The following is a 6000-nucleotide window of genomic DNA, read 5'->3' on the forward strand; positions in this document are numbered from 1 at the left end:
AGAGTGTGCTCAATATAGAGAACAACCAATAGCGGGTTCACCCCAAGGCATCCCTCTAGCCCCGGGCTGGTGACCTGCAATCCCACTAGAAACTACTCACTAGAATTGTAATTCTAGGTTGCTTTTAGTAATATAATAGGGGCCCTACATTGATGGCAGCAGTACTGTTTTATGGTGTTATTATACTGAACATAGGATAATAATAACTGATAACCTTGACTTGCTTCTTTTTAGCTAGTAATTGTTGAAAGTAGGACATAGGGGTCCCCCGGTATTAAAAGCTACATTTTACCTGCATTAACTGATACGCTGAGTACCAACCTAATTTAAAGCAAACTAGGACTTGGCAGAAGGAGGTCCTTCTATTTTAGTGGTATCTTGGGGACAAATTAATAGCATGTGTCTAGCTCATGTTCAAAACCATGTTTTTTTTATTTTTATTGTACACATATAGGTATCTCAGTAACTTTAAACTTTTGAGCCAAATTATTATTTTTTTTTGTTAGCTGCGCTTAACACCAATGGTTAACCAGTGGACTCAGAAATGTCTTCATCTAGACAATATGGGGAAGCTATAAAAAAAGGCCAACAAGATGCTCGGATACATTGAAGTGTTGTATTTAAATCAAGGGAAGTAATGTTAAAACTTGCATTAGTAAGACCTCATCTCGAATATTGTGTTCAGTTCTGGTCACCTTGTTACAAAAATGATATTGCTGCTCTAGAAAGAGTGCAAAGAAGAGCGACCAGAATTAACCTGGGTTTAAAAGGCATGTCGTATGCAGACAGAGTACAAGAATTTAATCTATTGAGTCTTGAACAATGAAGACTACGCGGCGATCTGATTCAAGCATTCAAAATTCTAAAAGGTATTGACAATGTCGACCCAGGGGACTTTTTCGACCTGAAAAAAGAAACAAGGACCAGGGGTCACAAATGGAGATTAGATAAAGAGGCATTCAGAACAGAAAATAGGAGGCACTTTTTTGCACAGAGAATTGTGAGGGTCTGGAACCAACTCCCCAGTAATGTTGTTGAAGCTGACACCCTGGGATCCTTCAAGAAGCTGCTTGATGAGATTCTGAGATCAATAAGCTACTAACAACCAAACGAGCAAGATGGGCTGAATGGCCTCCTCTCGTTTGTAAACTTTCTTATGTTCTTATGGTTATGTCTTGTCCCATATTTATGAAGCATTTTTACCTTTACATTCATCTCAGATGAATATCAGCCTTTTACAGGAACAAGGTAACAGATGCAGGAAACATAACAAGACTGACACCTGCAGTGTAAATTAGGGAGTGTAATAGAAGGCAATGTGTAAAGGCAGTAACTGCTTGTGCAAATGGGCCTCGCTCCTTTATACAGTGGTAAAGACCTAGGTCTTTATATGATGTTTACAATCATGGTGGTTCCGATTTATGTTACTCCAATGTGGGATCCTAGTTGCCAACTCTGTTGGCCCCATAGTAATAGTATGAAGAATATTTGTATCTGTTTAAAACTAGCATAAAACTGTTTTTGACAGTTTTATATTGTTGCAGTTGATATATACCTCAGTGCTTCTTCAATTCAGTTTTTATAAAATGATACAGACAAGTACTGCCTGTTTCTGTGAAGTCTTTTAGCATAACATATATACACATAACAATTTTTAACACAACATACTGTACATACACATAACATCAATACAAACTGTAACTGTATTTTTAAATCACAAACACCCAGCTGAAAAGATGCCCTGTTATATTCAGTTTTAGCAGCTGCCACCAGCTGCAGGGCTTGTCCAACAAACTCAGGTTTTTTGTTTAAACCTGTTTAGCAACAACAAATGAATGTCTGGTGCCATGGGCAGGTGTAATTACTAGACCCTGTCATGTATGCGGTGTGCAGGATAACACAATTACCTGTAAGCTTTTCATTCTGGTACCAATCAGTCAAATCCGTGGTCTAATACAAATCATATTACTGTAACACTGGATGCAATGAATACAAATATTATTTTAATTTAAAATGTTGTTTTTTTTTCACTGAATTAGCGTGCTTAGGAACTTTCACCAAAAGACGCTCATAGCAGTTCAGAAAACGAACCTACCAAGCATCAAAAACCAGTGGGATATTTGTTTGGTGAAAATAACAATTTTATTTATGTGTGTAAGAATACAGTACAGCCTGGTTTACATTCCTCTTACTGACTTACTTTTCAGGGACAAAGTTAGTGGTATTGACTATTAAATCAAAATAACAACAAAGGATCTTACTCGGCACTAAACCATACTCCCAAATGTGTAGAGATAGATTTGCAGTTTTCACTCAGTTATATTATAGGGTTTTGTTAAAAAGTATACAAAGTGGTAATCATTGAACAATGCCGTTTACTCAGCCGACTTGTTGATGTAATATTATTATTATTATGTGTTTATTTAACAGATGCCTTTATCCAAGGCGACTTACAGAGATTAGGGTGTGTGAACTATGCACCAGCTGCAGAGTCACTTACAGCAACGTCTCACCCGAAAGACAGAGCACAAGGAGGTTAAGTGACTTGCTCAGGGTCACACAGTGAGTCAGTGGCTGAGGTGGGATTTGAACCGGGAACCTCCTGGTTACAAGCCCGTTTCTCTAACCACTGGACCACGCAAATATATGGGGCTAAATTTGAGCATAATTGTATAAAAGATTTGACAAGTTAACCCAAGCCAATATTGTAAGCACAGAGACAAGGAGCAGAGGATACAGTTAGAAATTGAGTGGAGGCAGGCTTGGGTCAGAGGGTAGGAGGCAGTTTTTTTACACAAAGAGTGGTGAGTGTATGAGTCACCTAGACAAAATTCTGAGATCAATTACTAGGTACCGAAGAAGCATCGCTGGGCAAAATTGACTTCTCCTGTTCATTTTTGTGCCACTTTACTTTTAGCATACTGAGCATAATTTATATTTAAAACAAAATTAGGATGTTTACTTTGAAAATAAAACAACAAACATTCCATGTTTACTGAAAACTTGGATTTTTATGTAACCCCCCCCCCCCCCCAAAAAAAAAACAAACTAAAAACAGGAAAGCGTCAGATGATAGGATGTTTCAAACAATGATGGAGAATCCAGATGTATCCTGAACTTGTTTGACAGGAACAGGCATATCTTTGCATACCTCACACAATGAGGAATAGGGGACCTCCAGAGAACACAAGGGACTATGGGATAGTTGGACGTGATGCTAAACCAGGGTGTTAAAGAGCAACATGTTATTCATATGAAATATCAGATTCACTTAATCATCTGTCATTTTTCTTTTCAGTCATCACATCCTGGTGACTTATTTAAACTCTCTGAACCTGGTACACCTGTGTCCCTGCAGTCCCCTAGTGAATGTAAGAAATACAACATTTGTTCTATGTAGTATTATGGTGCAATTCTTGGAGTGTTGTAGAGGGACAGGCTACTGGTTTTACTCTGGTGTTCCAGATGTACTTGCAGGTAAGAGTTTAGGCCACAGAATGCTTAAAACTTCAGAGTCACCAGGATGTGATGACTGCAACCGAAAACATACAAAGTGAATCTAAAGGTGAATACATTCATTAGAATTACTCTTTAATATTTCATATCCATGTCAAGTGTTTCTTTAACTCGATATATTAAACACATTCCAATAAAGGTACATTTATCCTGGCAATAACTGAAAGGTAATATTGAACAAATAGTTGTTTAATCAGCTGGATGGCTTTGTAATGACTTTTGTTTGAAGACAAAACCTAACATGGTTGGTAATTATTGTGAAAACAATGGTACCTTTAAAAAAAAAGTTTATTGGTTATGGTTAATTTCCTGTTGACCGTACTTTTACCATGGTTAACACTGACCTCTGTGTTATCATACTCACAGTACTGTACCTGTCAATGAAATGGCAGTGTTGTAAAGGTAGTGCAGGTATGCCATTGTTATGCCATGATGGGCAAACAGATCGAGAGAATGTGACAGGGTGCTTGAGTGATCTATGCAAATGATCCAATGTAAAGACTCACTCCTTTCCATACTAATGTGCCGAAGAAAATTCCCACAAAACCTTAGACCGTAAAACCTTTGCCTCTATTTTGTATCTGTCATTGAACATTAACAGACAGAGCACTGCACTCCTGAAGAATGTCTCAGCATCAATGTGCCTTTCTCTTTTCACAGAGCAGAAGACAATGGTCCCAGTGTGTCTCTGGATGTGAAATGGATCCCTTGGAATGGCTGTTCTGCTCTGCGTACAAAGCTTGTATTGTGTTGTTTCCACTAATTAATACAGCCTTGACAGACAGCTGTGGGCAAGTTCGACGGCCTGGTGGAAATGTTCTGTGGAATGAACAGCCAGTGCATAAAGCTCATGGCTCATCTGGAAGCACACCTCCAAATACTGTAGATAGAGAGGAAATATTTCTTAGTGTTATCACCCCAGGACAGTAAAAATATGAATATTACACTTGTGAAACTGTAAATGTGTTGGTGTTGTGTATGAATCTATGATATGAGTTCTGAGGTGTGTTATAGGAAGACCGGTAATTTAATACCCGGATTAATGTGAATGTTAAAAATAACACACAAAAAGTTTTTTGCTTCCTTAAGGAAAAGAGCAATCCCAGACTGAATCAGAACATCTCCTGCATGCAAACTGCACAAATGTTTAGCCTCCAATGTGAATATACAGATAAAATATTCAAGTTTATAACTGTTCCTGATCTGCTGAAGGTGCTTTTCAGGTTAAAGCTACTTTACACCTAAAAAACATACATTACCTTCTAACTTTAATACTCTATAGGCTGTTAGAGCACGTTCCTTTTTCTTTCGTTAAGTTTCTTCGATAATTTTTTTGAACTATTAATAGTACTACAATAACACATACATTATACACCTACAGGATTAAGAGGTATTTTTTAAACTATAAAGCAGGTGCATTATATTGGTAATAACACTAGAACTTTGCAGAAACCTAAAGACACGTGCAACTGGAATTGCACTGGTTTCACCTTTTATTTATTACATCTACTGAGAGCCTAAAACCAGTGGGCATTGAAAATATCAGCACCTGTTTCCTGAAGATGATATTTTCTATTACACTCTGTAGATTGTATAAAGATGTTTGAAAAGGGGTGTTTAGTTTTAAAAATAAAATATGCATTTTAAATATAGTAAGTTATACAATAATTATAATATATTAACTTTAGAAATGTATGATAAATAATATAAACTGTCAAGTTTATTATTATTATTATTATTATTATTATTATTATTATTATTATTATTATTACTCTTCCTTTGTCCTTCCTGTGTTTACTGAGGTTTCTTGAAGTTTCCTTTTTTGTCCTTTGAACCTTGAAAGGCAAGTTTTCATGGAGGATTGACTGAATATTGTTTTGAGAAACAGAGGGTGGGCCTTATAATGCAATCCAGTTAAAAAACTCAATCTGGCTCACAGTTTTAATGCTTATAACACACGCACACATATATATTCTCTTGCATGTAATCTATAGACATCACCTCACTATAAATAGCAGATGGAATGAACAGGGCTGGTATTTAATTTAACAGCGTTTGCTGCTTTAGCTACTTACCTACAGAAAATATAACAATAGTGTTTTTTTTTCAGCAGGTTTACACTTGATATATTCATATATATATATATATATATGAACTCTAGATGTAAAATGTATGCTAATAAAGTTTAAATGATTTAAAAAACACACATCTGTTTTTTTTTATCATATTGATGTTTATGTACACAAGAATGTCACTCTGCTCTATTGTACTTATGCAAAAAGGTACAAAATGTTACCCGTACAAAAACAGCAAAAATACCAGAAGGATTTCCTCTTTTTAAACTAGTTTGGATTCATGGGCTAACATAAATTGATAGTACGGGCATGTCTGACAGAGGGAAAGAGGTTTGTGTCCCTATAGCTAAAATGTGAATGTAATGTAAACAAGAAGTCTGTTTCTAATAAAGTGCACAGAAAGCTAAAC

The 6000-nt window shown here is 36.3% G+C and overlaps 1 protein-coding gene across 3 annotated transcripts in view; it reads left to right on the top strand.

Annotated features, from left to right (window-relative positions):
* The window catches only part of LOC117399926 (carbonic anhydrase-related protein-like), a 28453-nt gene extending 22735 nt beyond the window's left edge, over positions 1-5718 (top strand). For 2 of the 3 annotated variants that reach the window (XM_059022168.1, XM_033999380.3), the window contains one exon: positions 4177-5718. The gene's annotated coding sequence lies outside the window, so the exon portion shown is untranslated. The remainder of the gene's footprint in view (positions 1-4176) is intronic. The other variant, XM_033999381.3, reaches the window with a different exon arrangement.
* The last annotated feature ends 282 nt before the right edge of the window (positions 5719-6000 follow it).

Source organism: Acipenser ruthenus, chromosome 4 (genome assembly GCF_902713425.1).
Source record: "Acipenser ruthenus chromosome 4, fAciRut3.2 maternal haplotype, whole genome shotgun sequence".
Taxonomy (NCBI): domain Eukaryota; kingdom Metazoa; phylum Chordata; class Actinopteri; order Acipenseriformes; family Acipenseridae; genus Acipenser; species Acipenser ruthenus.